General features: G+C 44.2%; 1 protein-coding gene across 1 annotated transcript in view; it reads left to right on the top strand.

Moving 5' to 3' along the window:
• Positions 1-11,203: 11,203 nt before the first annotated feature.
• LOC121878270 (golgin subfamily A member 6-like protein 22) overlaps positions 11,204-23,306 on the top strand; it is a gene marked incomplete at its 3' end in the record, with an annotated part of 76,197 nt that continues 64,094 nt past the window's right edge. The window contains 1 exon segment of the mRNA XM_042384363.1: positions 11,204-11,296.

Here is a 23,306-nt window from a genome sequence, read left to right as displayed (position 1 = left end):
TTATGTTATTATAAGTACTCATAAAGCATAACATTACAGAGGACAAAGTTTTTGGGACTAGTTCATTATTATCCTTTGTGACCCAAATGAACAGCTGATATATCCTCCGGCTGCTGACCACGTCCTCCTGTACTAACACTGGACCCAAGGAGGACCCAAGCTCATCACTGAGGTTTAGGGAAACAAGTAAACTGTTTATATATTTTAATGTTTCTGATTATTCGTGTTAACAAGAGGCCCACTTTATGATCTTGAATTAGTACATGTAACCAGTGTATAAGTAGTGTTCTTAGTACATAATCCTTAGCTTCTGAAGGTGGAGTCCTCTAGCGACAAGTCTATGGTGAACCTCGACAACAACAAACGTAAAGGAGTTAGATTTGAAACACATCATGTCGTCTACGTGCTGGAGAGACAGAGGGAGAGATCACCTATGTATTACACTAGCGGTCACGCGGTCACTTTTATATGGTGTGTGTGCGTGTGTGTGTGTGAGGGAGAAGAGACAGGGTGAAGGTTGTCAGTAGAATAACCACGAGAGTTAGGTTAAGTGAGCGTGTATATACTAATTAATGGCAGACCTGTATTGAAGGATAGAATTTATTTGTAAGGTAATTTTGGTCTTATTGGTGTCGTTATTTTCAGTGATTTTGTTGATATTTAACACAATATTGATAAAAACTACAAGAATAACACTCATTCTCTTGCTGCTCGGCGTGACGTCAGTAGAACAGATCTTAGGTACGGTATAGTTAACAATGACGTCAACAGTACTTAACAAGAGGTCCTTTGAAGGGCTACAAGGAGCAAATATCATCTTATATGGTTCCCTTGTTATGAGTAAGTCAGGTGTCACCATCATCACCATCATCACCATCATCATCACTCTACTACCGTGTGATACATCTTCATTAGCATCACTGTGTTGTAAATGGTGATATCAATACCAATGCCTTTATCATACGGTACTTCTTGAATCTCTGGTAACCCATGAGCTAGTGAGAGTGGGTCACATAGGTGGTGAGGATATAACACAATGAATGCTACTGAACTCTCTGTTACAAGGAGGCAGTGAGGCCACCATAGCACATGAGTATTTTTTACTTCTGCTCATGTAAGGTTCGGTAACGTGGACATTCACAGCTGGGTGGACTCGGGGAGCCTCGGGATGTAACCAGCGATAGGGACAAGCTCTAAATCCACTCGGTCGTCGCATGAGATATAAAACACACACACACACACACACACACACACACACACACACACACACACACACACACATGTAAGAGATTCCTGTAACAGCTAGGCCTACACAAACGGCCTTTTTACAGATGTTGGCAGCGATTTCAAAACGAACTCATGGTAAACAGTAACCGTTTCAACACACTACCACACCCTTGTTGACATAAAGTAACATAGATGTTTAGCTTCCCGGACGCTGAGTCGACTGTATTGGCACCAAGATTAGACTAATTTAATAAACTTTGAAAACAATTTATCAACAGTTCAGCTCAAGCTTCAAGGACAAGTATGAGTTACCTTCACCACTCAGCTGGGAGTCACTCAAGCTTCAAGGACAAGTATGAGTTACCTTCACCACCCAGCTGGGAGTCACTCAAAGTCACACCTACAAGTCGACAGTGGTGACGTCTTATCGATATAGTGACGCAACATAGTGACTTTAATTACCCATACTTTGCGGGTGGTTTAATGTATTTAGAGGTTAGGTTAGGTTAGGTTAGGTTAGGTTAGGTTAGGTTAGGTTTGGTTAGAGTTAAACATTCAGGCAATAAACCTGGCCATACACAGCGGATAACAGCTACTTATTGATGATTTTTAATTGACGTGTTTCAGCCAGAGACAACAGATTTGACTGTAAATAATAATAATAATAATAATGATAATGATAATATTAATAATAATAATAATATTAATAATAATAATAATAATTCAGTACAAACGCGGTACAGAGCATACAAAAGACAATGCAGTGTTGCAGCTGGTGTAAGGGCCGATACAGCCATGTAAAGAACAGCAAAATGAACAAGAACAAGAACTTCAGGAAGAACTAACCTGGAGATGCTTGTATAAAGGTTCCCATGTGATTCAGATGTGCGTGAGTGAAGTCTTGTTTCTTCCTTGTGGTTTAACAGTAATATTCTACGTCTTACAGCTCGTGTTTTGAAAAGTTTCCAATTATCGGATATTACTATTTTTTATCCCTTGGGGCAACTCATTTTAAGGATGTGAGATCGTTAATAGTGAGGGAAGTTAATGTCGCTACTTGACTCGCTTGATTTATCTCTCCTCCACTCTTAGGCAGTGTGAGGGCGGCACAGTCTCCATGCGTCTCTGCTGTGGTTTTCCCCCATCTATCATGAGTTTGTTTTCTCATGCTGAGTTTCGCATCTCTCGTATCCTTTGGTGGTACATGTCTGTCTCCCTGGATCTTGGTCTTTCTTCCTCGGAGCCTCCTCCTTCTACTCTTCCTCCTCGTACTCTTCCTACTCCTCCTCCCACGTCTCTCCTTCCCCAACGTCCTCTGGGTGCCGTACCGTCTCTCACTCTTATCACACATCTACACTCTAATCTTGTTTTTATTAATCACAGCCTGTCTGGTGGCTAAGTCTCGGCCCTATATCTTTGCGCATCATAAACTACTCCTTACGATGTTTTATCTCAGTTATACAAACACACACACACACACACACACACAAACAAAAAACACCAAAAAAAAATCCGATTTCTCCCGTCACAAATTTGGTTCCGAGAAAAGGTACTGTAACTTTGGCCTCTTAACTGTACACGTATGGTTAATGAGATCTATATCCTAGGCTGATCAATGAGAAAATGTGGAGTATTGTTGATTTAGATTCATCGGCCCCAAAAAATAGTGGCACAGACTTGGCAGAACTGTATGATAGCATCTAACAGGGGGGGATGATGGCTGGTGGGTGAGGAAGCCCCTACACACTCACACACGCACTCTGAGAGGCACTTTTATCCTGACCCAGGGTAAATAGTGGGAGAGGAGGCCGGGAACGTGAAGGAGGAGGTCGGGGGCGTGAGAGAGAGGCCGGGGAGCGTGAGGGAAGAGGCCCGGGGGCGTGAAGGAAGGAGGAGGCCGAGGCGTGAAGGAGGAGACCGGGGGTGTGTAGGAAGGAGGAGGCCGAGGCGTGAAGGAGGAGACCGGGGGCGTGAGAGATTGATTTTATTATTTTGCCGCTTACAGTGGCTACTTTATTGTGCACCCCACACTCATCCTGTGAGCGGTAGCGCAAAAGGATTACAGAGTAGAGTTTACAACGGGTCATAGTAATTAACCCCCGTTGTCAGGATATTATGGCACTGAATGTTACACAGTATTTCAATTACATTATTTGTTTAGTTCTATACATAAAGGGTAACTTATTCACAAATGCGTGAGTACAGGCGTGTGAGGCAGTATGTCTGGCCTCACACTTTGTTATTCACATTTACGTGAGAAGTATTCAAGCACATTGTGTATTTGGTTCTGTACATGAGAACTGATATAGTTACTAAGTGCAAAAAAGTGGATACAATCTTAATATGTCGGCTATCTTGCCATTAGAGATGAAGTGTTGTGCCATTTCACACACAGTGTGCTTGGACCTGTCCCTAAAAGGTTCTATCTTCACACAGTCGAGGACGTAGTGTTCAAGTGTGTGGCCATATGTCTGGCCACACACTTTACATTTAGTTTTGTTTACATCTGCTTGAGGAACATACTGCCAAAGGTACTTATATCCTAACCTTAATCTAGCGGTTACAACATCTTGTAATCTGGTGATCTTGTTACTTGCTCCATATACATGTTTCACTTGATACATCTCATCATGGTAACCTATGGATCGACTAGTGCCTGTTTGCACTAGTCTACTTGCGTCAAACTCATCAATAAGTTCTTCCCTAATTACAGTTTTAAGGGTTCTTTTTGACAGACCCAAATTGTATTCAACGGTGTCTTTGTTAGACGCGAGTTTGGCGAGGGCATCAACTCTGTCATGTTTTATGAGGCCTATGTGAGAGGGGATCCACAACAGTTTGACCTTGACACCCCGGTCAACAAGGCACGCATATTTGTGTCTGGCTTCAGAGACAAGAGCGTGACAACCTGAGTCGAGGGTGTCAAGGGCAAGTAGTGAGGATAGAGAGTCAGTGATGATGAGACTGTCAGTAACAGCGGTTTCAAGCGTGAGAGAGAGGCCGGGGAGCGTTAGGGAAGAGGCCAGAGTGATGTACAATACTATTATGCCCTATAACAAAATGTGGGAGGAAGCCGGCTGGTATCACAGTTCTGGCATTCAACAACTGCACTGAGATATGTTCATCTTGCTCAGAGACGCAGCTTAGAGTCTTATATTGAAACACTGAAGACAAGCATAACTCTACATGCCTCCCTGTTGGATGCTGTAATGCCTTGATGCTGCCTTATAACTCAACACAAAACATCACACAGAAACATCAGCATCATAGTAACTCTTAATAAAATAGATGGACAATAAACATCGACTTTAACAAAACAGATTGACAATAAACATCGATTTAAACAAAAATGATGGACAATAAACATCGACTTTAACAAAAGAAATGGAAAATAAACATCGACTTTAACAAAACAGATTGACAATAAACATCGACTTAAACAAAACAGATTGACAATAAACATCGATTTACTGATTATACAATACATATATAAATTGTCTCTTCCTATACAATAAATTTATATATCCCGAGTGATGTAATGTATATAATGTATTGATATATGAAAGGAGTTTTAGATAATTAGAATGGTTATTAGATATCGCCAGGTAGTACAGGTGAGGGGTGGAGGTGTTTGTGTTGACGCCTCATATGTAAACATTAGCGACGGGAGACATTGAGTGTTAGAAGGACGACTGACTCACTTAGCAGCCAATAGAGATAAGTCGGTACTGTTCGTGGGTCGTCTTTCACTGCCCCTCCCTCCCTCCCTCTCTTCCTCCTCCTCCCTCCCTCCCTCCTCCCTCCTCCTCCTCCCTCCTCCTTCCCTCCTTCCTCCCCCTCCTCCCTCCTCCTCCTCCCTCCCTCCCTCCTCCCTCCCTCCTCCCTCCCTCCCTCGTCCCCTATTCTCATAATTACCTCCCTCTTCCCTCCTCTCCTTCTGTAACTCACTCATTCTCCCTCACACTCTCCCTCCCTTCTACGTCACTGCCTTCTCCTTCCTTCCTTCCTTCACTCCTCCCCCTTACCTCTTTTTCTCTCTCTCCCCTTGCATGTTACATGTAAATCCCAACCGGTTCTAGGTAGCCTTAGAAAATTCAGTGCATCAAGTTTTAAAAAAAAAAAAAGTTATCCCCAAAAATTTAAGGGGTGTTTATGAACCATCCAAAAACCCCTGTTCACTGTGAGACGGAGGTTTATACAAGGAGAGAGAGGGAGAGTGTGTGTGTGTGTGTGTGTGTGTGTGTGTGTGTCGGTCAGCACTAGGAACTAACAAGTATTAGTATTTTTAACTTCCGTCAGTATACAATGTGGTGGTGGTGGTGGTGATAGTGGTTGAGGTGGGTGGTGGTGTAGGTTTTGTTGCTGGTTAATGATTCAGGTCGTCAGTGTTCCCTCCCCACCTGTTGTACACCTTGTTAGAGAGTCTGTGTTTACCTCCAATTATTATTACGAGGCGTCATCGTCCCGTTTATGCCAGCCTGGTACTTGTTTATACGCCTTGTGTGACTCTAATGGCGTGCTGAGCTGGTGGCTGTGTGAACCTTGGGGAATAAATTTTAGGCGTGGGGTATGTGGTTGAGGGTGTGGAGGATGTGGTTGGGAGCGTGAGAATGTGGTTGAAGGTGTGGAGGATGTGGTTGGGAGCGTGAGAATGTGGTTGAAGGTGTGGAGGATGTGGTTGGGAGCGTGAGAATGTGGTTGAAGGTGTGGAGGATGTGGTTGAGGGCGGAGGATGGTTGATGCGAGAATGTGGGTTGAAGGTGTGGATGATGTGGGTTGAGGGCGGAGGATGTGGTTGGGAGCGTGAGAATGTGTTGAAGGGGTGTGGAGGATGTGGTTGAGGGTGTGGAGGAGGTTGTTGCGCGTGGGAGGATTGGGGGGAAGTGGTGAGAATGTGATTGAGGGAGTGGAGGATGTGATTGAGGGCGTGGAGGATGTGATTGAGGGTGTGGAGGTTGTGGTTGAGGGCGTGGAGGATGTGATTGAGGGCGTGGAGGATGTGATTGAGGGTGTGGAGGATGTGGTTGAGGGTGTGGGGTAAGAGTTGAGGAGGGGGGGGGGGCATTATGGTAGTGTGGTGAGGGTACAGTGATACGAAGTGGTGACTGAGGGAGGATAGTGTTGTGTTGTGTCAGGGAGGTATAACAGTGGTGGTCTTTGTGACGGCCTCTGGCTTACGGACCTCATTCTCATTGGTTCGAACCTCATATACCTTAACTATGTAGTCCCCTTCACTTGTGCGTTTACAGGGGCTCGTCATATAAACATTCCATAAATCATTGTTTTGAGTTATTTGTTTTAATGTTTTAATTTGATTCCATAGTTTGTTTACTATTGTGAGTTTCCTTTTGTCGAATGTAAACAAACACAGTTGCCACACTGCACAAAACCTGACGAGCCCCTGTAAACGCACAAGTGACGGGGACTGTATACAGTATAATCTGATATAACGTAATCGTCTCATTTCAATGGTTCCAAAATTGCACTGAAAGCTTATTAAATTTACTTGTTCTGTTCTCTTAACATCAATATAAGTTTCGGGGGAAATATTGATGTGGGGCAGGATGTATTGACGTAGGATACGTTGAGAATGATGACCCCGTAACTTGAGGTGGTGACGACTATAGGTGGTCGTTGTGTGGGGAGGAGTAGGTCGTACTTACTTGGAGTGTTGAGAGGCTTGGAACACTTGATTATCACAGTAGATGTATTTGGATCATTATACCTCGACAAAAATGTTAACTCCTCCAGCACGGGTGACAGCAATACCCCGCCAGACAGAAGTGGTCGAGTAATCAAAACTAAATTTCTCTCATCAGGAATATTGCCTCTTCTCTCATTCCCCAATCTCCTCCTTTACTGCCCTCGCTTTCCTTCTAATTTTTATCACGTCCACACTTTTTTTTTAAATGAATTAAATCTTTAATCTAAATTAGTTGTCCTTCTAATTGGCTCTCCGGGAAATTCCTTCATACCTGGATGGAATTTAGTTGGTTCGAAGATTATTTGTCTCTCTCCTCTTACCTGATCCACCTATCATCGCTAGACTTTGCTTCCTCGCGTCTTTCAGCCTCTCTAGATCAGTAATATGTAGGTAGGTTAGGTTAGGTTAGGTTAGGTTAGGTTAGGTTATGTGGGTAGTGTTCTATCATATAACTAGAATAATTGTTTATATTGAATTATGTTGAGAGATGAATGGACGAGGCTGTGTGTTGAGGTCTTTTTCCACAGTTATATTTCTTACTTAATTCCTCGTATCTTATTAATCCCATAACATAGTAAACACCCAATAAAGATAAACAGCACTATATACACCGATAAATTGTAAAGGAATGGAAACTTATGATAAAGATAAGTTAAAAGGGTGATGAAGGAGATGAAATTAATAATGAAATAGTAAACCCAAAGAGAGACCCCAGTGCTTCTCCCTCCCCTTCGTGTGTATTCAGAGGCGTTCATCCGTCTCCCCGAAGCCACTCTCTCCAAGGTTCTAACTATAACCTAACCTAACCTAACCTAACCTAACCTAACCTAACCTAACCTAACCTTACCTAACCTAACCTAACCTAACCTAACCTAACCTAACCTAACTATAAACACAAAAATACTACCCCCCCGAAATAGCATAAAAATTATACTGAGACTGTAACTAGATACTTTCATTTGCCGTCAGACTTTGGACAAAATTCTGTTCTCTCGTTGTTGATGTTTTGTGTTGTGTTTACTTTATAGAGTCAGTTAGATGCTCTGTTAGGTCTTCAGTTTACGACAATAATCATAGTAAGAATCTGGTGTGAATTAAGACCCAGATTATTAGTGTACTTTCAGTGGTGAAATGTCCTCCCTATTCCCTACCGTTTTCCCATCCCCTTTCCTTTCCCTTCCCCCCTTCCCCTTCCCCTTCCCTTACCACCTTCTCCCTCCTCCTCCCCTTACCCCCTTACCACCCTCCCCCCCCCCCTTTCACCACCCCTCCCTTCCCTTACCTTACCCTCCCCTTTCCTTACTCCTCCTTCCTTACCCCTTTTACCTCCTTCCCCTTTTCCCCTCCTTCCCTTACCTTCTCCCCTCCCCCTTGCCCTTTCCTTTCCCCTTTTCCCCTCCCCAAACTCCGCTCCCCCACAAAGCACCACAAGCGCTCGGGCATTTAATAAACTCACTTTACTTTGCATGAAATTCAACTTGTTCATCTGGTGATTCATCTTAGTATCTTGTTACGGTGAAAATGTGACTCGGTCTAATTTCTGAGTGATTCATTTCTTCAGTTTTCTCAGTGTGTGGTGTCATTCTGTCGCGGTTTAATCTGTCGTCATTGAGTTGATTCTGGACGCCATCTTGTCACGGCATCAAAACACTATGACAAGATGTGGTTAGGTTAGGTTAGGTTATAATTAACATCGGACAAAGGTAAAGGTGTTGTGTTGTAGCATACACGCCTGTTCCCTAGCGTTGTCTGTTTGTGTAACTTTCACCTACTGTAACACAAAAAGTAACACAAATAGTAACACTCACCTACCGTAACACAAATAGTAACACTCACCTACCGTAACACAAATAGTAACACTCACCTACCGTAACACAAATAGTAACACTCACCTATCGTAACACAAACAGTAACACTCACCTACCGTAACACAAACAGTAACAAACATGAGGATGAAGAAGCACGTGAAGGTTAATTGACAGAGTTCATAATTGCTTACAACCCAATAAACAGTTTACTAACCCAGGTGATGAAACCCTGCTGGCTGGTAGTGAGTGGAGGTCCGCTCTGTACACGGTGAACCTTCACCTGTGTGGTGAACCTTGACCTCACACACACACACACACACACACACACACACTATTGGAAAGAAAAAACCACAATAAAACCAAAGCTTCCTTCCACTATTGGAAAGAAAAACCACAATAAAACCAAAGCTTCCTTCCACAGAGACAAAAATATGCGGTAGAAAGACAACGATCACTCAAACTCCTGTACACTGTAAACAAATAAGGGAGAACAAGACTGGTGGTAGGGGGAGGGAGGGGGGGAGGGAGGGTGTGGGGAGGGAGGAAGGGAGGGGGTGAGAGGGAGAAGGCTGGGTGTGGGAGGGAGGGTGTGGGAGGGTGTAGGAAGGAGGGTGTAGGAGGGAGGGTGTAGGAGGGAGGGAGAAGTGAGGCAGGGGAAGGGGCGTTACGCTAATGAGAAACCGCAACACGCCTTCCTCTCATGATATTAGGTAAACAGACAATAATTTATCTTCACCCTAACACCACTAAATGCCTACAACTACTGTGGCTCTGATGGAGAGAGAGAGAGAGAGAGTCACGTAGCACTATCGGCGGCTCCAGCTCTGCCAAAGATCAACAACAAAGACCCAACAAACCACGGGCAATATCTCCTAATCAATCCACTTCTTCAGGATTTAGTTGGGAAGTTATACGTCCTGACTGTTCCTCCTCCTCCGTCAGCCGCCTCCTGCTTCAGAATATCCTTACCTTAGATCTACCGAGGCTTTGATTTACGAAGGAGGATGACTCAACGAAGCTTCTCCGCAGACTAAGGTTGTGAAATATCTACCGTTCCCTTCCGTGATGTAAATGGACCATTGTATACGAGGAACGAACAACGATACATTGACTAGAGAGAGAGAGAGAGAGAGAGAGAGAGAGAGAGAGAGAGAGATAGTATACAGGGTCCCGGAAGTATCAAACAGTGTCAAGGATTTACTCAGTCGTGGCCACATTCAGTGTTTCCAAGGAGAGACTCTGAGAGGATATTAATTCTCCACCACCACCAGTCTTATTCAGAGGATGATGAGTCACAAGACGTAGAGAGAAATGGTGTAATACTCAAGCGGGGAAACGAACGTGATGTAGTGAGAATATACACGTGATGATTCGACAAAATGAATGAGACATTGTTGGTGTGAGGTCACTGGTTGGTGTGTGTGTGTGTGTGTGTGTGTGTGTGTTATTTGACAAGGCCTCCACGGCAGCCATCTTGGATGTTTTGATTCCTAAGGTGAAAGTTTCGGATATTTTGTTTTTATGTTAAAATTCAAAGATATTTCACCGAGTTCAATGAAGCCTTTGATATGTTGTACTTACTGATGCACCGTGAACACCTAATTACACGTTGAACGAGTGATGTTGTCTATTTACGCCTTGTGGCGCTTAATAGATGAAGTTTTTAAACGCCTTGGAAGTGTTATTAAATATTCAATAATTAGGAAACTTCTCACCTGTGTTGGTTTCATAAATGATTATTTGTGTTTGTTTGTTTACCTGGGCGCCTTGTCCACCGTCGTCGAATGACTGGGTATTTAGATAAAGGAATGGAATATAAATAATACGGAATAAATGAAAGACAAACACGAATACTTCTCTTTGTAGTTATCAGTAAAATCATCTTTTAAACTCAGATTAGTACCAATTTTAAGAGCTGTTAGTGAGTGTCGTTGTTTAATACCTGATGTGAATTTCCACATAGAACTAACTACAGGAGTTGATTAATCATCAGTGTTTGTAGAGGAGAGGATGATAACAAAGATCTAAATTCTTATGTTTTGGAAATATCAGGAGAGATAATTACAAATCTTGTAACCTAATCATGTAGGAATAATAAAAGGGGCGGCTGGGTAGGAGGAAGAACAGCCCTCACACCTCTGATCCAACTCTCTTTGTCTGTCCTGCACGTAAAATACACACGTCTCTAACCTAACCCAACCTTGACTTCCTTTGTTTCTTACTTGATGGGTCTGTCACACACTCGCTTTCAATCAATCTCCAATTTCTTCATCCTCCTCCTCCTCCTCCTCCTCCTCCTCCTCCTCTTCATCCTCCTCCTCCTCCTCCTCCTCCTCCTCCTCCTCCTCCTCCTCCTCCTCCTCCTCCTCCTCCTCCTCCTCCTCCATCTGGGCCGCTCCTCTGCCCTCCATCCTCCACTATCTTCCTCGGCTTTCCCCAGGTCCCCTCTGATGTATCGTGTTCCTACCAGTCTCATTACTGCAGGAGCGGGATACAGGTCCTCTTGGGCTTCTTATCTAAACTCTTAGGGGCGAGGGATCAAACAACTACCTGACACGTACGTAATTTGGGTTAACCTTGTGTTATATAAAGGTGAAGTTTGATTGGTGGATTTGATTTTATAAAGGTGAAATTTGATTGGTGGATTTGATTTTTTTTTACGATAAACTGTAAACACCAAAGGAAAAAACAGTGGATTTTCCTGTGGTATATAAATTTAAGGATTCGCAAAGTTTTTAAAATGTCAATCTCTCATACGCTGGCTAACCTAACCTAACCTAACATAGACACAACCAAACTTTCTAATAACCTCAAAAAACCAAGACGATGTTGACTTATATTTGTACCGTGTGTTGATTTTGTGATGGTCAGAGATCACGAAATATATTATTCATTCATATTTTAGGAAGTTTTCGAAATGACTTTATTTAATAAGTATCTTTTTATTAACTTACAGACAAAAGTAACCTGAAATGGAGTTTGAGTTGATTTTTTTAGATTTCTTGTTTAAGCTAATTATAATGAAATGTAGAGGAGGCAATAACACCTGGTGACACCTGAGAGTTGCACCTTCAGGTTGGAAAGGTGTTAGCCTGAGGGCCAGGCAGCCTCCACACGCTGGAGGGCTTCGGTGACATTTACTGCATCATGGGGTTGTATACAGACCCCTCCACAAGTGCGTTTACAGGGGCTCGTCATATAAACATTCCACAAATCATTATCATTGAGATATTTGTTTTAATATTGTTTTATTTGGTTCCATAGTATGTTTACTATTGTGAGTTTCCTTCTGTCGAATGTAAACAAACACAACTCTGCCACACTGCACAAAACCTGACGAGCCCCTGTAAATGCACTAGTGAAGGGGACTGTACCACATTATAACATTCCATTACCGTTAAGGATCGAGCTATTAAACCAGAGTACGATGGCAGCGTTAGCATTAGTTACCTAATCATTTTGAATTATGACTAAACTACCCCATTACTACATACAGTATACATACACTCCCCAAAATATGGTATTAGTGTTTATGTACAGTCGCCTTCACTTGTGCGTTTACAGGGGCTCGTCAGGTTTTGTGCAGTGTGGCAGCGTTGTGTTTGTTTACATTCGACAGAAGGAAACTCACAATAGTAAACATACTATGGAACCAAATAAAACAATATTAAAACAAATATCTCAATGATAATGATTTGTGGAATGTTTATATGACGAGCTCCTGTAAACGCACTTGTGGAGGGGACTGTAAATTGGGGGTCAGAAGCTCACTTCCTCTCAGACTGAAGCAGCATCGACCCAAAATGAGATACAACAGTCAGGGTAAGTCAGTTCGAAGACTCATTCCCGTGTCTCAGTTTCATCACAGGGAGCGAACCTTTGTCCGTGACTGTACTATACGGAACTAAAACCTGCTACATTAAGGACAGAACCCTTATCTAGTCGACGTAGTTATATTCTTTTCTGTGAGTCATTACACGTCATGGATCGTCTTTCACATTATGGTCGTGTTGATCGTCGTCTGTTGATCATGAGGCGGTGTTTGTGTGACTCATATCTCTTAGTTCATACACCGACAGCTTTGGTTATGGTGATTACTATTACGAGTGAGGGATGTTACAGTGAGTGACATGATGTATGATGTATTAGTTGCATTACTGTATAATGAACGACGCTCCACTGTTAACTTCCAAACCTATATTATGAACTGTGTGTGTGTGTGTGTGTGTGTGTGTGTGTGTGTGTGTGTGTGTGTGTGAAAGGATCTAAAGACCACTGTGCCCGGATAAAAAAAACTTACACTGTATATCTTCTTAACACAATGGAAAGGACTCGTGGCCTCAAACCCTCCGCCACACTATTCGTTTTATTACATTATTCTCTTGCGCTACAAAACAAAAAACAAACAAACAAACAAATAAAAACAAATAACTTATGACCTAATTCTAATTCTAACGTTACACAATTCACACTCAGTGCCAGTCATGCAACACAAATGTTTCTTAATGGAGAGTGTGTGTGTGAGTGTGTGTGAGTGAGATAAGAGTGTGTGGTTTGTGGTCGGCGGTCCTGTGGGTGAAGGCGTCGTAGTGTCTTTTGCTTCCGAGAAATTCCCCACCGTCTCCCACACTTGATAGAGACAGGCACTGTGTTCGCCAGGGTGGCCTTGGGGAGAACGAAATTAATTATGAGAAAAAAAAATGATTTTGTGGTTTAGTTCACTGCAAGTATTTATAATGGATACTTGTATACAGAGAGAGAGAGAGAGAGAGAGAGAGAGAGAGAGAGAGAGAGAGAGAGAGAGAGAGAGACTGACTTATCTCAACTTCAAGGAATATCTTCATTAGTCACCAGTACAGTTGCTTTAATATTACCCAGAATCATCATGTTGTTGGTGTCACAGGTCAAAGGTCATGGGGTTAACGAGGTCTTCACTATAATAATTATCCCTCGCTTCTGTTCACATAACCATCACTCCTCCGTCTGTGCCCAAAAAATCAAAGGCCACCTCAATGGGGGTGGTGTTGACCCCAGGTGTTGTGATTGTGGTGGCTGGCACAATGCCGACTCACGATAACGCCCCAAATGTCCGTCTGTCCCAGGAGAAAAGCCTCCCCGAAGGCTGCGTCATTCTCAACCTCTCCCCCAGCCTACCGAGCCACATCCCTCTGCGTCCCCTCTGTCTCCAGCAACGGCTTCTTCAACGACACCTGCCCCTGCCTGGCCTCACCTGGCTGCAACACAGCAGTCCCGGCCGTCTCCTAACTCAACTACAACTGGGCCTCCTCTCCGTCTCTACTCTGACGCTGTCAGGCCTTGTGCTCCCACCGGTGCCCCCCCCACAACCCCTTCCAGTGACACGACACAGCCTCTTACACGAATTTACCAACCGTATTGAAAGACTCTTTGATACACTGTACCGCCATCTCCAACCTACACAGACTACCCCTGCCTCCAGCTGCCACCCAGTCACCCCCCCTCTTCTGGTTTGACACAACCTGGTAGCCCCCCCGGTGTGCCCCTCATGCTCACGGCCTACTCCACCGCCGCCTGGCACCAATGCTGGCGTCCACACCGAGCCCGCCCCGTGCCCGGCTGCCCCCGTCCACCCACCGCGCGCTCATGAACCCGAGGACACCACTCCCGGCTCCCCGTCCCCCACCGGCATGCCGGCACCTGGGGCCCATCCACTCAAGTTCTCCACATCAAATGACCACCCTGCGGACATGCTAGTGAACTACGTATCTACGCCAAGAAGGACGTCCCCTACCAACCTCTCGACGTCCCCCTTGAAGCCGACACTACCGACGTTCACGCCATCACAATCACACTAAAAGGTATGTCCCTCAATATTGTCAATGCCTATGGCCTGGCACTTGACTTTATTAGGGACCTGCCACGCTTGGCCATAAACAGATAAATTGTACCGGGAAATTTCCCCCTACACACTCATCATTCTGTCACTTTATATAACTTGCTGACAAAACCCATGACCCTTCAGCCTTTTACGCCCTTAATGCATGAGTTATAAAGGCAAGCATGAACTCCGCATGCTTCCCAGATGGGCACTGTAAACGGTTCTGCGCTTCACCTTGCAAAGGATGTAAGGGGGTGCCCAATAAACTAGCCCCCTCAGGGGCAATCTAAAAAATCCCCTCTACTTGTCGCCCCCACCCCACCCCCATTGGTATTTTTTATCTCTTATCTCTCGAAGTAAAAGTCACCAGTGCTCCTCCGCCAGTCAGAATATAATGTAAAAAGGTCTGTTGATATTGTGTGTGTGTGTGTGTGTGTGTGTGTGTGTGTATTATTATTGATATTATTGTGTGTATCAGCCTGTTTAATTCCCGGGTTTATATGAGGCCAAAGTTTAGTTCCTAATCCCACATGGGTATACGAGGAGACCGAGAGAGAGAGATAGGGAGAGAGAGGAAGGAGAGAGTGATGGGTGGAGAAAGGTTGAAGAACAGGAAGAAAAGGAGAAAAGAGAGAAATAGAAAGCTGAAGACTGAAAGAAGCCACTATGATGAACAATACTGTGCTTCAATACACCCCTGAGTTGTTCCTCTTGACTGACTAGAGGTATAAGGAGGGGTGAAGCGGGGGATGAAGACAATGAATGGGTCAACATGACTTTATATTCCATGTTGACACTTGACACTACCACGTATCTCTGTTATCCCAGCACCACGACTGTGGTGTACTCATGGTATTAAAGACTACACGTAATTCTAAACCACGAGAGTATGTGGCCATCCTGCTAACAAGAGTACTTCTAAACCATGAGAGTATGTGGCCATCCTGCTAACAAGAGTACTACTAAACCACGAGAGTATGTGGCCATCCTGCTAACAAGAGTACTTCTAAACCATGAGAGTATGTGGCCATCCTGCTAACAAGAGTACTACTAAACCACGAGAGTATGTGGCCATCCTGCTAACAAGAGTACTACTAGACCACGAGAGTATGTGGCCATCCTGCTAACAAGAGTACTACTAAACCACGAGAGTAGTTGGCCATCCTGCTAACAAGTACTACAAAACCACGAGTATGTGGCCATCCTGCTATCAGAGTACTACTAGACCACGAGTATGTGGCCATCCTGCTAACAAGAGTACTTATTTAAATCCTCGGATGCTTTATCACTCCTTGTCACACTCGACCTTAAAGCTGTGTATTATTTTCACAGAAGTCTTTTTTAGCGTGTTGTGTACCTCGGATTTGTCCATCGTGCGGTCCATCAGTACTGGCGGGCGGATGACTTACTTTTAACCCCTATTAATCCCTGATACTGGCACCCACTAATGCTAGCCCTCTGATACTGGCACCCACAATACTGGCACCCTCTGATACTGGCACCCACTAATACTGGCACCCTCTGATACTGGCACCCCTAATACTGGCACCCTCGAATGGCTGGCACCCACTAATACTGGCACCCCCTGATACTGGCACCCACTAATACTGGCACCCTCTGATACTGGCACCCACTAATACTGGCACCCTCTGATACTGGCACCCACTAATACTGGCACCCTCTGATGCTGACACTGACTGGCCTGGCACCCTCTGATGCTGGCACCCACTAATACTGGCACCCTGCATTACTGGCACCCACTAATACTGGCACCCTCTGATACTGCACAGCACCCACTAATACTGGCACCCTCTGATACTACAGCACCCACACTAATACCGGCACCCTCTGATACTGACACTGACTAATACTGGCACCCTCTGATACTGGCACCCACTAATACTGGCACCCTCTGATACTGGCACCCACTAATACTGGCACCCACTCTGATACAGCACCCACTAATGCACTGGCACCCTCTGATACTGGCACCCACTGGCCACTGGCACCCTCTGATACTGGCACCCACTAATACTGGCACCCTCTGATACTGGCGCCCACTAATACTGGCACCCTCTGATACTGGCACCCACTAATACTGGCACCCTCTGATACTGGCACCCACTATGCCTGGCACCCTCTGATACTGGCACCCACTAATACTGGCACCCTCTGGAGTACTGGCACCCACTAATACTGGCACCCTCTGATGCTGGCGCCCACTAATACTGGCACCCCATCTCTGATACTGGCACCCACTAATACTGGCACCCTCTGATACTGGCACCCACTAATACTGGCACCCTCTGATGGCACCCACTAATACTGGCACCCTCTGATACTGGCACCCACTAATACTGGCACCCTCTGATACTGGCACCCACTAATACTGGCACCCTCTGATACTGGCACCCGCAATACTGGCACCCTCTGATACTGGCACCCACTAATACCGGCACCCTCTGATACTGGCACTGACTAATGGCACCCTCTGATACTGGCACCCACTAATGCTGGCACCCTCTGATACTACAGCACCCACTAATACTGGCACCCTCTGATACTGACACTGACTAATACTGGCACCCTCTGATACTGGCACCCACTAATACTGGCACCCTCTGATACTGGCACCCACTAATACTGGCACCCTCTGATGCACAGCACCCACTAATACTGGCACCCTCTGATACTGGCACCCACTAATACTGGCACCCTCTGATACTGGCGCCCACTAATACTGGCACCCTCTGATGCTGGCACCCACTAATACTGGCACCCTCTGATACTGGCACCCACTAATACTGGCACCCTCTGATACTGGCACCCACTATGCTGGCACCCTCTGATGCCTGGCACCCACTATTACTGGCACCCTCATTTTAATAGGTCCAGGCCGGGTACTAATAAACCACATATGAGGACAGTAGGATTTAGGTTGGAGTTAATGTTAGGTTAGGTTAATGTTAGGTTAGGTTAGGTTAGGTTAGGTTAGGTTAGGTTAAGGTTAGGTTAGGTTAGGTTTGGATTTTACGTTAGGTTAATGTTAGGTTAGGTTAGGTTAGGTTAGGTTAGGTTAGGTATGGATGTAGTGTACTTGTTGTGAGGTTGAGTTAGCTTTACGTCGTAGAAGTGTGTAATGGGCTGTTGCTGCCTCAGAGGAACAACACTCACACTAAATGACCCGGAGGTCGTTAAACATTATAACATAAATAGGTTTAATACTCGCGAATATATACACTTTAAGACACGTATACGTACACAGGAAAACACACACACACACACACACACACACACACACGGGAGGTAGTGGAGATAATTAGAAACTGAGGGAGACATAAGGCCGAGCGGGTGTGTGTGGTCACGCCCCTTACTGAGGACGGTCCCCAGGGATATGTGTGTGTGAGACGACCACGACGACGGTGGAAGACGACCCAGGGTGGTATAGAGGAGGTGGAGGATGACCCGGGGTGTTATAGAGGATGTGGAGGATGACCCGGGGTGGTATAGAGGAGGTGGATGACGACCCGGGGTGTTATAGAGGATGTGGAGGACGACCCGGGGTGTTATAGAGGATGTGGAGGACGACCTAACCTAACCTAACCTAACCTATCTACAGTTGACACAGGGACAAGGTTGGTGGTGGTGGGCTGTTAATTACGGTTAATCCTGGTTAGGTTAGGTTAGGTTTATGCGGGTCAGGAGGGGGCAGTGGGTAAGGGGGGGAGTGGGTAAGGGGGGTGGGTGGGTAAGGGGGGATGATGGAAGGGGATTTAGGAAGTGGGAAAGACAGAAGGAAAGGAAGAAAGAGGAACTAAACTTGTGAACAGTGAGAGGAGTGAACAGTGAGAGGAGTGAACAGTGAGAGGTATACTGTTCGTTGTATAAGACTGACTCGTGTAGAATGTCGCTCTATACCGCCGCGAGCTTCACCAAGACAAACATTCACACACCGTCAGCGTAACTGTGGCCTCTGTGTCTGCCTTCCTTGGTGATGTGCAGAATGTCCAAGCAGTACGAAGAATGTCCAGGCAGTATGAAGAATGTCCAGGCAGTATGAAGAATGTCCAGGCATTATGAAGAATGTCCAGGCAGTGTGAAGAATGTCCAGGCAATATAAAGAATGTCCAGGCAGTATGAAGAATGTCCAGGCAATATAAAGAATGTCCAGGCAGTATGAAGAACCTATGAACAGAGGTTGATCGAAAATTTTTTCACATGTTTTTCAAGGCAGTAGCGACACACTGTTTAACACCCACGCACCGTTGGTACCACAAACCACCCAGGGCAAATCACAAACCACCCATGGCCATCACAAACAACCCATGGCCATCACAAACCACCACTGGCCATCACAAACCACCATAGCCATCACAAACTACCCATAATATGTCACAAACCTATAGCCATCACAAACCACCAGGACCATCTGCAACCACCCATGGCCATCTACAAACCACCATAGCCATCACAAACCACCACGGCCATCCCAAACCACCCATGGCCAACAGAAACTGCCAGAGCCCAAAGATAACACAGGCAGCTTATCCCTCAATTTCCTGTAGCAATTTAAGGTCAGAACGTTAGTGAGTCATCGGAGGAGGGAGGGAGGTGTGGGAAGGAAGGGGGGGAAAAGAACGTTAGAAGGAAGGACAGGAGGGAAGGAAAGGGAAGAAGGGAGGAGGAGAAGGAAGGGAGGAATGAGACAGAAAGAAAGAAAGGTGAGTGGAAAGGATGTATGAGCTGGGGAAGATAGAAGAATGAAGCGTTTAACAGAAAAGACCCACGCGCACGAACACACACACACATACACACACACACACACACACACACACACACACACACACACACACACACACACACACACACACACACACACACACACACACATATATATACACACAACTATCACTCTTGTTATCACTTTTCCGCTATGATGACTGAGGGTTGCCGGAGTCTTGATACACAAACTTAACATTCAGTCACACCTCTTTCAGCCTCTTACTCATGCCCTGGTAAATGTGTTCTGTTATGGTCTTGTTCACAGCACATCATCACCCCCAGCAGCTTAATTCCAAAGTTGAACTAGTTTTCTCAGAGTGACTTGTCGTTCAAACTAGTTTTAATTGAAATGTTTAGTAATATACAAGTCCAGGATTTTTTTTTTTCCAGCCGTGTTGTAGGTGTCACTAGTAATGCTCAGGTAATAAAATAGTTGCACTGTACAGCCTTTATGACTCGTAGTTTTAATTAGTTAAACTAGTGTTGAATTATTTTGGGTTTTAACTATAACTCAGGTACGTTTATTGCCGATATGTGATAATTTCTATGTATTTATCTCTTTTCTAAATTTCTGGTTAGCCATACACGATCATGCAAGTCACCAAACTAATTAAATAAATAACTTCATTAAAAACCTAACCTAACCTAACCTAACCTAACCTAACCTAACCTAACCTAACCTAACCTAACCTAACCTAACCTAACCTACTTTAGCTACAGTATGACTAACTTATGATGGTAAATGACGTTTTAAAGGAACAGATTCAACGTTTCAATTACAAATTAATCTCATTTAAGTTATGACAATAAAAATAATGTTTATCTCTATTGGCAACACTGAGCAGGGAAATACTATCACCCTGAGAGTATCAAAATGAAATATAAATTGACATTTATTACGCACTTTGGTAATCTTATCTTAATGACTCCTGGTCAGTCTTAATGATGGCTGTAAAACTTATCAGGGAGAAACTGACAAGAAACTCTTATTTATTTATTTATTTATTTATTTACCCCGATATTCCCCAGATAAATTAAAGCTTGCATGATGCACATTTCTAGCTAACAGTGGTAGTGGACTTGGTTTAACTACTGTAAGGGAATAGATTCAGGTCAACAACGATGATAAAAAAACAAAAACAATTGTGTGTTTGTGTCAGGAAGGCAATGAGAGGAGAGGGGAGAGGAGAGCGTATAACAAAGTTAGTTACGACCAGTGTCCGCCCACTGAGAAAGGTGGAGTGTGTGTGTGTAGGACCCCACACTTTATGCCATTCCTTTAGTGTGGGAGAATAATACGCGGTGGTGGTGATGGTAGTGGCGGCGGTGGCGTGTGTCAACAGTACAGCACAACCCACAGACTCCTCTCGTCTCTCAAAGGCTTCAGAATAAACTATAAATTAAAGCTTGACTCAGTGGCTGTATTACTCACTCTTGTTTATATCGCATGAAGGCGGCATGCAGTAGGAGGGCACAGGGCGACACCAAGACCTGTACACGGACGATACTTTTGTACACGGACGATACCTCTGGACACGGGCGATGCTTACTGTTACATCATAGAATTTACGATACCCCACACCATTCTTCCCAACAAGCAGCGCCTTATGGGGTGAAAACAGTGAAGAATACGAGAAATATAAAACGTGTGTGGAGCCATGCATGGTTCGGATTCAGCCATCATTAGAGCACATACCGACTCTCCGTTTTGTTTATGTTAGGGCGGGAAGGACTGACGTATCATACACCACAGTACAACATAAACATTTCTTGCTTCTAAACGTCAGGAAGGAAGAGAAAAAATTACTTCTCTAATTGGCGTTTCTGTCTTCGCCGTGAATGAAGAGTTATATAATCAGTTCTTTCTTCTTTTTTCATTTATATTTTGGTTACAACTTGAGATAATTGTAATTTATTTCCCCACACATCATTTAGCTGTCATTGTTTTCAAAGAAAGTTCCAATTATGTCAGAAAGTAAGCAATTATAAATATGTAAACAATATTTATTTATTTTACTGTGAGGATAATTTTAAGGGTGACGAAAGTGTATCATCCGGGAAGAGCAACTCATTAAGGTACAGTTACTAACAGTTATTGTATAGGGAAGAGGGGGAGGAGGAGGTGGTAGGTGAGATAGAGCAGCTTACCTTACCTTACCTTACCTTACCTTACCTTACCTTACCTTACCTTACCTTACCTTACCTTACCTTACCTTACCTTACCTTACCTTACCTTACCTGTTGTTCTATGAGGCAAGTGGGAAGATGAGACAGGAAGTATAATATGTAGTTTTTTTTAGAGGGGTATTTTATTTGTATTTGATTAATTTCTATTTTTTATTTTTGCTTTTGTTGTAGAAAAAATAATCAATTACCTGTTAGAAACTCTCTCTCTCTACATTTCCATTTAATATCAGTTTTATGGAGCCTAAATTACCCTTTGTTATGGCCTCCTAAGGTGCGGAAGAATGTGTGTGTGTGTGTGTGTGTGTGTGTTAAATAAGAATAATTGTGAAATACCGATAACATTTACGTCTTTAAATTTCCTTCTAAAATAATCACGATAGAAATAACTGTATAAACCACCTAACCTAAACCTAACCTAACCTCACCTAACCTAACCTAACCTAACCTAACCTAACCTAAACCTAACCTAACCTAAACCTAACCTAACCTAACCTTAAATAGAGCAAGTAGTGTCAATATATTTCGTAGGATAAATAATGAAATAGAATGGATAATATACTGAGGGAAAAAAGTATATCAGGGAAAAAAGTGAAGGGAGGGAGGGAGAGAGGGGAGGGGGAGGTATGGAGGGAGGCAGGGAGGGGTAACTAATGTGTTTTGCGGACACGATTTATTCCACTTGTGGGTAGGCGTCCTCACGACCACCACCACCCAGAAGTCTTGTGAATGGTTTTTAGTTCTTGTGTGGCCTGTGTCTTCCCCCCCCCTTCCCCAATTCTACACCAACCCCCCTTTCACCTTTTCTACTCCCTTTCATCTACTGCCGCCCTTAATTTCGTCCCTAATTCTCCACCCCACCCCACCCCACCCCACCCCCACCCACCCTAACAGCGTGAAGAAAAAGTGACTAAGATGAAAAAATTCCTCCCAAAAAAACTGAATTACTGAACCACGAGCGGCAGACATACAGATAGTGAATGAAGTATGGTGATGCCGTGGCCTTTAGCTAAACACTATCCCCTCGCTCACCATCCTGTTATAGTGATGACTGAGAGAGAGGGGGCACCCACAACATATTATTTATTAAAGAATATAAAAGATCAAGGAATTAATTATATGATAAATTATATTCGTGACTCGTATATACATTTACTCGGTGTTTAAGCTCGTGTTTGTAAAATATGTTAATGTGATGACGTTGGTATGTGATGATGCGAGTATGTGATGACGTTAGTATAATGTGATGACGCTAGTATAATGTGATGACGCAAGTATGTGATGACGTTGGTATGTGATGATGCGAGTATGTGATGACGTTAGTATAATGTGATGACGCTAGTATAATGTGATGACGCAAGTATGTGATGACGCTAGTGTGAATCAGGCGAGTGTTGGGCAGCTCTGAGATGCGTAGTTATGAATGGACTGACTCTCAGAGGAGGTGTGTTCGGTACTTGGCCCAGGGGGAAGGGTCTCTCAATGAGTAACCTAACCTAACCTATAGACTCAAGCGTTCCCACATAAGAAATCCTCTGTCACACATTGAATTGGTAGTTATGTGGGAGTAGTTTGAGATATTTGTGAATGACTGATGGTGTCTTGTGTTGCAGTGGTTGTTGCGAGGTGTGTAAAAGGTCCATTGGCTGTTAAGTGTTGCTTGTTGACCTTTGACCCCGGCTGGTGAACCTTAAACCCCCCACCTTGGCTCAGTTAAGTCAGTTCTTGGTAGGGTTCAGGAGGG

Source organism: Homarus americanus, unplaced genomic scaffold, assembly GCF_018991925.1.
Source record: "Homarus americanus isolate GMGI-L3 unplaced genomic scaffold, GMGI_Hamer_2.0 scaffold39800, whole genome shotgun sequence".
In the NCBI taxonomy this organism is placed as follows: domain Eukaryota; kingdom Metazoa; phylum Arthropoda; class Malacostraca; order Decapoda; family Nephropidae; genus Homarus; species Homarus americanus.
The sequence above is the reverse complement of the archived record's forward strand: the minus strand, read 5'-3'. Positions and strand labels throughout refer to the sequence as shown.